A 12,897-nucleotide genomic window follows, 5' to 3' on the forward strand; every position below is an offset into this window, starting at 1 on the left:
GATAGAAAGAAAGAAAGGAAGGAAGGAAGGAAGGAAGGAAGGAAGGAAGGAAGGAAGGAAGAAGATAAATGAAATAAAATAAAGTAAAATAAAGTTATTAAAATAAAAATTATTAAGAAAAAAGTTTTTTAAAGTAACAAGAAAGAAAAACGGACAGACAGAACCCTAGGACAAATGCTATAAGCAAAGCTATAGAGACAACGTCACACACAGATGCATACACATACACACTCAGAAAGAGAGAAAAAGGGAAAAAAGTATATATATCTTTTGCTCCCAAAGTCCACCTCTTCCACTTGGGATGATTCGTTGTCTATTCAGGTATTCCACAGATGCGGGGTACATCAAGTTGATTGTGGAGATTTAATCTGCTGCTCCTGAGGCTACTTGGAGAAATTCCCTTTCTCTTCTTTGTTCGCACAGCTCCCAGGGTTCAGCTTTGTATTTGGCCCCGCCTCTGCATGTAGGTCGCCTGAGGGCATCTGTTCTTCACTCAGACAGGACAGGGTTAAAGTAGCAGTTGATTCGGGGGCTCTGGCTCACTCAGGCCGGGGGGAGGGAGGGGTATGGATGCAGGATGAGCCTGCAGCGGCAGAGGCCGGCGTGATGTTACAACAGCCTGAGGTGCGCCGTGCGTTCTCCCCGGGAAGTTGTCCCTGGACCACGGGACCCTGGCAGTGGTGGGCTGCACAGGCTCCCGGGAGGGGAGGTGTGGGTAGTGACCTATGCTTGCACACAGGCTTCTTGGTGGCGGCAGCAGCAGCCTTAGAGTCCCATGCCTATCTCTGGGGTCCGCGCTGATAGCCACAGCTCGCGCCCGTCTCTGGAGCTCCTTTAAGTGGCGTTTTTAATCCCCTCTCCTGGCACACCAGGAAACAAAGAGGCAAGAAAAAGTCTCTTGTCTCTTCGGCAGCTCCAGACCTTTTCCCGAACTCCTACCCGGCTAGCTGTGGTGCACTAACCCCATGCAGGCTGTGTGTTCACGCTGCCAACCCCAGCCCTCTCCCTGGGATCCAACCTCCGAAGCCCGAGCCTCAGCTCCCAGCCCCCGCCCGCCCCGGCGAGTGAGCAGACAAGCCTCTCGGGCTGGTGAGTGCTGGTCGGCACCGATCCTCTGTGTGGGAATCTCTCCACTTTGCCCTCCACACCCCCATTGCTGCGCTCTCCTCCGCGGCTCCGAAGCTTCCCTCCTCTGCCACCCACAGTCTCCACCCGCGAAGGGGCTTCCTCTTGTGTGGAAACCTTTCCTCCTTCACAGCTCCCTCCCGGTGGTGCAGGTCCTGTCCCTATTCTTTTGTCTCTGTTTTTTCTTTTTTCTTTTGCCCTACCCAGGTACGTGGGGAGTTTCTTGCCTTTTGGGAGGTCTGAGGTCTTCTGCCAGCGTTCAGTAGGATGTTCTATAGGAGCTGTTCCACATGTAGATACATTTCTGATGTATTTGTGGAGAGGAAGATGATCTCCGCGTCTTACTCTTCCACCAGCTTGAAGCTCCCCTCTGCCTGAGAAATTCTTCATCTCTCCTTCTATTCTAAATGATAATCTTGCTGGGCAGAGTATCCTAGGTTACAGATTTTTCCCTTTTAGGACTTTGAATATGCCTTGCCACTCCCTTCTGGCCCGCAACTTTTCTGTAGAGAAATCAGCTGATAGCCTTATGGGGGTTCCCTTGCAATTAACTCTTTGGTTTTATCTTGCTGCCTTTAGAATCCTCTCTTTAACTTTTGCCATTTTAATTATAATATGTCTTGGTGTAGGTCTGTTTGGGTTCATCTTGTTCAGGACCCTCTGTGCTTCCCGTACCTGGATATCTGTTTCCTTCTTTAGGTTTGGGGAGTTTTCAGCCATAATTTCTTCAAATACATTTTCAATTCCCCTTTCTTTTTCTTCTCCTTCTGGGATCCCCATTACGCACAGATTGGCATGCTTTATATTATCCCATAGGTCTTTTATATTGCTTTCATTTTTTTTTTCACTTGGTTTTCTGTCTGCTGTTCTGATTGTGTGATCTCCATTATTTTAATCTTCCAGATCACTTATTAGTTCTCTTGCATTATTCACTCTGCTATTCATTGCCTTTAGCTCAGCTTTTGTCTTGGCAAATGAGTTCTCTAATTTTTCCTAGTTCCTTTTTATAGTTTCTGTTTTCTTTTTACAGTAACCTGCATAGCTATCAACAGCCCTTCTTAATTCCTTCAGCATTTTCACTATCTCCTTTTTGAACTCAGTGTCTATTAGACTGAAGAGGGCCGTTTCATTGTTTGTTCTTTCAGGGGAATTCCCTTGATCTTTTAATTAGGAGTGGTTCCTCTGCTTCTTCATTTTACTTATATTTCTCTTGCTCTATGAATTTAGGAGAAACAATGTCCACTGTGGTCTTGGAGGGCTATTTTTATGTGGGAGCATCCCTTGTGTAGATTGTATGGGTTTAACATTTTTGGTGCAAGTGCTGTTTTGAGTTCGGATGCCTGCCGCCTCTTTTCTTGGTGTGTGCTGGCTGTTATCCCCTTGATAGGAGGCATGACTGGTGTTGTGGTGGACAGAGCCTGCACTGGATGTTGAGCAGGTCCTCCTCTTTGCTCTGTGGTTGTCACTGCCCTGTCAGGGGTAAGGTCTGCTCCTTAGTTTTAGGAGTAGAAGCCTCAGATCCATTTCTGAGCTGTGTTTCTGAACTGCAGTGCACAGTATGTGGGATTGGAGTGCTCTCACTGGGAGAGGAGCCACTGAATATTCATTCTTCTGCCAGAGCTGTTCACTGGTGAGTGTGCTCTGTTGTGTCACCTTTCACCCATTGTGCAGGCTCACAAAGTACACAGTTGTTGGCACTGCCGTCAGCCCCGTCTCTACCATGCGCATGCCGGCAATCAGCCCTCACGTCTCTCAGGCATTGTTTTCACAAGGCCACCAGCGCAGATCCACTGAAGTCAGGTACCAGGACTGGAGTAGTCACACACCTGGACCTGCTGTGCAAGCTATTGAGGCAGCCCAGATCCTGACCTGGGTCAGCCCCCATGTGCCTGCACCCACAAAGCCCACAGCTGCTAAGGCCAGACCCGTCCCAGCCATGGGAGCACCCATTGTCTGCTCAGATGTCCTACAGGCACTGAATTTACAAAGCCAATGGTGGAGGTGTAAATCAGCGGCTCACAAAGCCACTGAGATTCCAGCCCTACCTCCTAAGTCACACAGCCCTGGGGCTCAACTATGATTTCAGCCCTGCCTCTGCATGTGGGCAACCCATTGGCCTGCTCCCGGAGCCTGCCAAGGTGGCGCCTGGTGCCAGAGCCTGCTGAGGCGTGAGCCCACCAAGGTAGTGGCTGGGGCTTGAGAGCCTGCCCTGGCAGCGGCAAGGGAGTAGGAGTCTACTAGGCAGGAGCCTGCTGAGGTGGTGGATGGAGCATGCAGTCCTGGAGCCCATGGAGGTGGAGGCTGGTGCATAGAGGTGGTGGCTGGTGCAAGGAGAAAGAGGTTGCTATGGCAGCCCCACTCCCCCCTTTGTGCACCACTTAATAATGGAGCTTTATTTCTACGGCAGGCTCGGGCTTCTTCCGCAAACAACCCTGGTTGTGGCTGTAATACACTCCAGCCCCTTCAGGCTGTCTCCTCCACACAGCCAACACCAGTCCTCTAAAATCTGAGTTTCAGCACTCAGTCCCCACCCATACCAGTGGATGCGTGTCTCAGGCTGGGGCATGCAGGGTAGTAGCACGACCATCTGTGCAGGCCTCTCTCTGTTCTGCCTGCTACAAACCAGTTGATGCACTCTCCTCTGAGCATGTGAAGCACCCTTTCTGTCCTGGCTCATCTCCCCACCAGGGAGGGGGCTTCCCAGGGTGCAGGAACCTTTCTTTTTTCACAGCTCCCTCCCAGGGGTGCCAGTCCTGTCCCACTTCCTCTTTTGTTGTTCCTTTCATCCCACCTGGTTATGTGGAGATCTTTCTTGTCCTTTCAGGTTTTTGAGGTCTTCTGCTAGTGTTCAGTAGGTATTCTGTGAGAACTGTTCCACTGTAGATGTATTTTTGATGCATTTGTGGGAGGAGGTGAGTTCCACATCCTTCTACTCTGCCATCTTTATTCCTCTCTCCAACCATTATCAGGTAAATTACTTATCTCCATTTCTTTAAGGTTTTTTTTTTTCCCCTGAGGTTTTATCTTATTCTTTTGTTTGGAACATATTCCTCTGTTATTTCATTTTCTTTGACTCTTTGTTGATTTCTACAGTAGATGAAACTACCATCTCTCCCAGTCTTGAAGGCATGGCCTTGTGTAGGAGATGAGCATATTGTTCAACCCTGCGCTAGCTCTTGGTTATCTCTTTTTGTGATTGTCCAAGCAGCCTATTTCATTTTTAATAGCTCCTAGTAGTTGAGGATGTGCCAAGACCTGTCAGTGTCCCAAAGGGGAGAATCTGTCAGCACCTAGATTCATGCTGATTAGCATCCAGATCCTCAGGCAGCAGCTTTGAAGGTGTGCAAATATATACTGTCCTGTGGGATTGCAAGCATATAAGCCCCACTGGCCACCAGAGGCAGGCAATCTGTGGTGATTCCTGGGCAGCAGTCACAAAAATCAGGGCTCCAGATGAGTGTACAAGCTCCTATCTCAGAAATACCAATGAACTGTAATGAGGCAGAGGGAGAATGCAAAGACAGTATCCAACAGTGTATGTTCCCTAAGAGCACCTTCATGTGTGCCAATCCTCATGCTGAAATTTCAGGAAAAGCAAAAAGGTGGGGAGGGACTTTTTAAAATGCTTTCCATCGAGAAGGTTCATGGACTACTTAATCCCTGAAGTATTCTGCATACTCAATATTTTCTTTCTCTGAATATTACTTTCAAGCAAGCACAATACAACTGTTTTTATCATCTACTCCCTTGACTTTCCTCTAACTTCTGCTCTGATAATCAAACTCTAGCTCCTAATCTGCATTTCTGCAATTACAGAACTTTTTTGTTTTGGGGACCAATTATCAATTAGAAAGGAAACATTTCTGTAACCTACATAAAAGTGATAAAGGAACAGTAGAAAAGAAAAAGGGTGATTTAAAAAAAAGACTAATAAAATGGTCAATCATATAACAAAGTTCTTCAAGAAAAAAAGATGAAGTACATAAACAAATAATATTAGAGAAATACAATAACTACAAATAGAAATTTAAGTGGTATGCAAAGATTATAAAGAAATGGATAGCAATAAATTTTAAGACAAATGCACATTTTAAAAGGAAATATAGTTTTAATAACCTAAGTGGGAAAAGAATGTGAAAAAGAGTAGATACATGTATATGTATAACCGAATCACAATTTGCTGTACACCTGAAACTAACACAACATTGTTAATCAACTCTACTCCAATATAAAATAAAAATTAAAAAAAGGAAATATAGTTTACATAGATTCCTTTTGCCTGGTTTTGAATAATGTAAATACAACAATATCTGTAAACAGGATATGAACGTAAACTGAGAAAATTACTTTGTAAAATCTTTTGGCACCATCTACTAAAGCTGAACATATGCACATGCCTTATGACTTATCAATTCCACTCCTAGGTATACACCCAGCAGAAATACATACATATGTTAAGCAGAAAATAGGCATAAGAATGTTCATAGCAGCCCTAATCACAGTAGACTAAAAATGGAAAAAACTGATTGTTTATCTAGAGTAGAATGATATATATATCGTTGTATGTTAATTCAATGGAATATACATAATTGAAACTCCAACTACATGAAACATGTTGCAGAGAGGATCAGTCAAATCTACCAACAGGAAAGAAGAAAGTCCAGAAATCAACACATCCATATATAAAACAAAGATGATACCAGAAAAAATAATAAGGAAACAATAAATCTTAAAATACATGCTGGTTCATTCTATGGAGAAAGTAATGTAAATGTCTACCTTATATTATACACAAGGTGGACTCCAGATATTACTTATGACCTTTATTTGAAAAGTAAAAATATAAATCATATAAAAGAAAATGTAGGATAAAAATCTTTGCAATGCAGGGTAGGCAAAATTTTTTCTTAAATAAAATTCAAAAAAAGTATAAACTGTAACATCAAATAAGGGATGGGATGGCTCAACAAAAGTCATCTTTTAAAAAAAAATAAAGTATCCATGGACAAAGTCAATGGTTAGATGAGTAGATGAGAGGCTAGGAAATGATAACTAAAATATTTAAAATCAACATTTGACTAATACATAGAGTGGAACATAGACATTGCTCTGTAAATCAACAAGAAAAGGGTAGAAAATTAAGTGGAAAATGGGCAAAAATGAAAACGGAATTCACAGGAGAATCCTGCATAAATACGGCAAACGATGCTCAAAATCACTAGTCATCAGAGAATTGAAAATAACAACAGCAGTAAACTATTACTATGTAGAAATGAGATTGGTAAAAACAAATGGGAAATTCAATAATACCAAATTCTGGTGAAGATGTTCACTGGGTAAGAATATAAATTGTGATTGCCATTTTGGAAAAAATCTTGCAGAATTTAGTTAAGTTAGGTGTCTGTTTCCCTATGTCCTACCAACCATAGCTGAAAAATTATTGCACAGATTCATAAAAGGACATGTAGAAGGGCATTCATCACAATGTTTTTCGTGGTGGTAGGAAGCCATTCATCCATCATTAGGGGGTGGAATAGATAAATAATATACACACACTAGTAATCAGGCATCATTAAGAAGTGAACTAGACAGTGTTGAATTTAAAAAGTAACGTAGAGAAGGAAGTCTATAGCTTGGGTGACCATACATCCTGGTTTGTCTAGACAGTTCCAATTTATACCTATTGTCCCAGCATAACTGTTAATAGCACTATCTTTAATTCTCAATAGTTTAACAATATACTGCATGGTCATCCTGTTTATATCATAACACCGTTTTGTGAATGTTGAATCACAAAAACACTCAAAACAACACTACCTATTTTTGCTAAATGCATATTTAAAAACATTTATTGGAGGGGGAATTTATATTAGGAAGATATATAGGATGAGGAAATAAAATAAAAATAAAAGAATGACACAGTGCTGTATGACTGAGTATGATTCACTTTGCTTTCTGCTGTGAAGTCAAAAAAATTAATAATTATAGTTTAAAAAATTAAATACTTACAGTACTTCTGGTACTAAAAATGTGGTAGTTTGGGCTGTTACTGGAATACCTGCAGAGGAAAATGTCAAATATGAATACTAAATCTAATTTCTCCCCCAAATAAAAGGGATTCTATACTTGGTCAGAGCATGCCTGAGCTGCCATGAGCTTTACATTTCTGCCCAAGCACCTTCTTAGAAGGTATAGTCGGGGCTAAAACTGGGAATATCAGCAACATCTACCCATAACTCAAGGTGTGCTCAAGGTTGCTCAGTATCTGAAGACACTATAGCAAGAAGTAAATACTTTTACATCTTGTTTTTGTTTTAGAATAAAAACTGTTGAAGAATATTGGCTCTGACTCCTTCACCTGTAAACTGAGTTAAAATAAAATGATAAAGATTGAAAATCAAAACAACAGTATTCCTTATTTGAAGCACTGAAGTAAAGAGCAAATTTCTATGAGTCCTTGTTCATTATCATTTCTCGCTATAATTCAGAGTACTTTAATTTCTGTCTATATGATTTATCTACTCTCCAATAAAAATATAATGTAAGCCACCTATGGAATTGAAAGTTTTCTAGTAGCCACATTAAAAAAGTGAGAAAAAACAAGTGATATTGCTTCTAATAATATATTTTATTCAAAAGTATTCTTTTTTTGGTACTAAGTCTTTGAAATCTGGTGTATACACTACACTTGCAAAACATCTCAATTTTGACTAGCCACATTTCGAGTACTCAAAAACCAGATAAGGCCAGTGGCTATCATAAAGCATCATCTTGAAATTCCCTTTACCTTCCCTTTGCTTTAGTAATCTATTCCATGTCTACATTACACACTTAATTGCCATTGTAATTGCTCCATCCTTAAAATCTTAAATCAGAGGCAATTTCTGTGTGTATTTGTATGTGGAATTGCTGGGATATCACTATGTAACTCTTTTAATAGATGTCAGTCACATAATGAAATATATTTTATTATTTATAATGAAATATTTTATCTATATGCAGATTTCAGATAAAATATAAAAATATTTTAATGTATTTTTATATATCCCTATAAATTAAAATGGAATATATTTTCATCAAAGGTCTCTTTTCAAGTAAGTATGAACCACCTCCCACTTATGAATCTAAGACCTCTTTCACTATAGTAAGAAAGACAGAAACCTCAGGAAAGAGAAAAATACAAGTGAAAAATTTTGTATTTTAATTTACAAAGTTAACCTGGGCAATTTGTGAATGAAACCTGGTAGCTAAATGATAAAACTACCTTCTCTGACAAGCCCTTTTCCCCACCTTCTCCTTTATCAGCTTCCAACTCCTACTAAGGCTGGGTACAAGTTATGGAGGGAACAGTAGCTAAAGGAGTCATATTTAATTTATTAACTTCATCACAGACAACTATAATAACACCTTCTTATTCCTGCTTCCTTAATTATGTCAAATATTTACTGTGTTATTGTTGGAAATGGATCTGGAATGATCAAAGCTGTGGGTGTGCAGATGGCCCACGTGCTAGGACAATTTTTTAATGAAAAGGACAGTGTCATCTCACTCTGGGACTCTAAGAATGTACCTCTCCTACTCTCTCTAGTGTATTCCCACTCTACCAGTTCTTCAAAATCAAAGAGAATTCTTGACTTTTACCCCTTCCTTCATCTCCTAAGAGATAAGTCATTCCTGACTTCACTTTTTCTCTCTCTATCCAGCCTAAAAAATATATTCTTTGGGTAGACCATTTTCTCTCAAACCCCTTATTCATCCTAAGGAGTTTGTCTGTCCTGGAATTGGTCCTCAATAGATCATACTCTTGGGCATCTGACAGAAGCACATGCTAAATCATTCATGTGGGAAAACCATATACTGCAGGAAGCACAGGATTCCCACAGAAAGTCCAACCCCCACTGGATATATTAATCTAACAGAAAAAAAGACTTTGAAACAGAAAGTGTTTTCAGGGACAAAGAAGATCAATCCATTATAAGTGTGACCCAATAGAATAGCAGAGCATGAGAAAACATATTCTTTTCAAGTGCATATGGAACATTTATAAAAACTGATCATCTAGTAGGACATAAAGCAAGTCTCAACAAATTTCAAAGAATAGGTATCATGTGGACCCTACTCTCTGATTATAGTAAATTAATGGAGAAGTTATTAACAAAAACATAATCAAATATTTACATATTTGGAATAAAAAACAAACTTCTAAATAATTCGAGGGTTATAGAAGAAATAGTGATTATAGTTAAAAATGTCTAGATGTGAATGATAATGAAATTATTACATATCATTTCTTATGGGATACAGCAAAGGAGTACTATATGGGGTATTAATACCTTTAAATGCCATATTAGAAAAGAATAAAGACCAAAAACTGTGAGCTAAATGTCTGGCTTAAGATATTTGAGAAAAAATATCAGAATAAGCCTAATGAAAATAAAAAAGTGAAAAATGAAAACAGAAATCAATAAAATAGAAAACAAAGACACAAAGATAAGTAAAACAGACAAGCTTCTGACAAGACATTAAATGATTTGAAGTGGTACTTTAAAATCTACACTAAAACACTTATGCTCAGGGGTTTAACATATGAGTCCAATCACAACATTCAAGGAACAAGTTATCCTAATCCTATACAAATTCTTCCAAAGAACTGAAAAAGAGATAACACTCTCCAACTCATTTTGTAAAGCTAGTGTAACACTGATATCAAAACCAAGCTAAGACATTATGAAAAAGAAAAATACAGACATAAATATCCTACAGAAAATATTTGCAAATTGAATACAATAAAGTATAAAGAGATAACAAACCATGACCAAGTTGCACTTATCCTATGTATGCAAAGATGATTTTATTAGAAAACTCTACAAATGAAACTCACCACACATTTTTTTTTCTTTCTGGTACGCGGCCTCTCACTGTTGTGGCCTCTCCCGTTGCGGAGCACAGGCTCAGCGGCCATAGCTCACGGGCCCAGCCGCTCTGCACCGGGGCACGAACCCATGTCCCCTGCATCGGCAGGCAGACTCAAGCACTGCGCCACCAAGGAAGCCCTCAAGCTGTCTTTAAAAACCCTTCCCTTAAGTCCATTGGTGAGTTCAGGTCTTTTGAGCATTTATTGCCTCCTTGCACCTGCAATAAATGCTGAACTTTTCTTCACCACAGCCCAGTGTCAGTAGATTGGATTTGCTGCGCATCAGCAAGCAGACCCAAGTTCAGTAACATTGGCAGAAAATTTAGGTAAATACCTCTAAGACCTCGGGGCAGGGAAATATTTCTTAAATAAAACATCAACCCTGGAATTCTCAACTCCCCCACCCCCCAAAGGCTAACAATAAAACACAAATTCATTATATTAAGTTTAAGAAATCTTGTCCTTTAAAAGCACACCTTATTAAGAACTAAAATTCAGGGAATCTGTGACTACCATGACAAAAAAATACCATTTTTGTCTTCCCTAACCTCTAATTGAAATTTAGCATTTCCTTAATTATGAATGTACACCAGGAGTTGGCAAACTACGTTCTTTGGGCCAAATCCCATCTGTTTTTGTAAACGGATTTGTATTTGCACACAGCCACGCCCTTTGTTTACTATTGTTGGTGTATGCTGTCCCCTATAATAGCAGAGTTGAGTGGCTAAAACATAGACTGCATTGACCGTAAAGCCTAAAATATTTAATATCTGGTCCTTTACACTAAAGTTGATGACCTCTGGTGTACAACATAACAAACGTTATAAACTCCCGAAGTTCACAGGTGAAGCTGAATAATATCAGGTACCATACTTTATTGACACAGGCATGTGTTGAGAGCTTGAAATATATCATTGTATTCAAGCCTCACAACAACCCCATGAGACAGGTTTAATCATCGTCATTTTATAAAGAAGAAAATGAAGGTTTACAAAGTTCTGTCAGAATGCTACGTTTTTACTTTTTCTCAGTACTTCAATAATCCTTTCCAACGGCTACTCTCACTCTATTTGAACTCTCCATCTGTCCATTGAGATGCCATGGATCCCTTCCTTCTGAAACCTCTATAATAGTTTGATTTATTGTGGGTATCCTTACATCTTAATGTTAGAAGGTAATAATAATTGTTATAGTAAAATCTGATTTTTCTAGTTAATCATCTGTATTTTAACCTGTGTTGAAAATCTAAAATATTTTGATACACTTTCCAATCCAGCAGTCACCTAATGTTGACCAAAAAGCAAACCTGCATAGAGGATCTCTCAGAACTTTAAAGTTTTCCTTCCCCAAATCAACCCACTTTATGCGGGAATTACACTCCCTTACGTTTGTAGAGTGTATATTTTGTAAAGCGCTCTCTCACAAATCATTCAACCACAACTACCTAATATAAACCATCAATTACCCTGTTACCCTAGTGAAGCTGGCCTCCGCCCCCACCCCGCCCCGCCTCCGCTATTTCTGGTAGAGACGTTTTGGTTCTCCTGTGCTTTTCTTCCCTCTGGCAAAAGGGTGCAGTGGGGTCCAGGGGATGGCGACGTGAAGGTACCGCGACCCTACGGCGGGAACTTGAGGAGACAGGCAAGTCCTAACAGTGTGCCCTCATTTCCCGCCCTCATTCACTGAAAACTCTCGGAAGGGGCGGGGGGAGCCGGGGCTGGTGTTGGGGCAACTGGGAGACCAGGCTGTGGTCTACAAGAGCGCCTGGCCCCGGGACGCTGAGGCGCCGGGGTGGGTCCCCGCCTGCCCGGCCCCAGGGGCGCCCCCCGCCCGCGACTGGCGTCTCTTTACCTCCACAGAGCCGAGCCGCAACAGCTCAACCAAGACAGCAGCACCGCCACTCCTGAGGCTGACATGGCTGGCGCCGGTTCGCAACCACCCAACAGCCCAGCGCGTCCGCCAGTCGGCGCGCTCCCGCGGACGCCGGTTTCTGGAGGTGCTCGGTGCCAACCCGGGGTCTGGCGGGGCCGCTCGTCGCGAGGCGAGGGCGTGTGCGCCCGCGTGCCAGCCACCCCTGGAGAGGCGAGGGTGCGTGCGCATGCGTGCAAGCGCGCGCTGAGGCCGGGGCTCCCCAGGCGCCAGAAAGTTAGCTGCCGGCCACGAAAGCTTAAATCAGATTTTAGGCAAAGCTAGAGCTATGCTTTTTTGGAATGAAATAGCAAAACCACTTAAACTGACCACTGAGAATCCAAACTGACAGGATGAAGGTGAAACTTTTAAGTTAGTGTAGCTTTTAGCCCAAATCTTTCTTGTGACAGTATATAATCACTGCAAAGCTGTTAACATATCTGGCAGTACTATCCAGGGAGTAGACACTCCATAAGTGATTTTAAAGGTGAACAGAGGGGGCTTCCCTGGTTGCTCAGTGGTTAAGAATCCGCCTGCCAATGCAGAAGAAACGGAAACAGGTTTGACTCTTGGTCCAGGAAGATCCCACACGCCGCAGAGCAACTCAGCCTGTGCACCGCAACTACTGAGCCTGTGCTCTAGAGCCCGCAAGCCACAACTACTGAAGCCCTCGTGCCCAGAGCCCCGTGCTCCGCGACGAGAGAAGGCCCCGCTAGCTGCAACTAGAGAAAGCCTGCGTGCAGCAATGAAGAGCCAAAAATAAAATAGGTAAAATAAAAAAAAAATTTTTTTTTAAGTTGAACAGAAATGAATAGTAAAGTGTGCCTATTGAACACCTGCTTTATGCCCAACACTATCTCGTGCACTTGAGTACAAAGAAACAGGAACAGGACAGGACTTCCCTGGTGGTCCAATGGGTAAGACTCTGCACTCACAACCGGGTTCCATCC

The sequence above is a fragment of the Monodon monoceros genome, unplaced genomic scaffold, assembly GCF_005190385.1.
Source record: "Monodon monoceros isolate NGI ecotype Baffin Bay Population unplaced genomic scaffold, NGI_Narwhal_1 Super_Scaffold_18, whole genome shotgun sequence".
NCBI lineage: Eukaryota > Metazoa > Chordata > Mammalia > Artiodactyla > Monodontidae > Monodon > Monodon monoceros.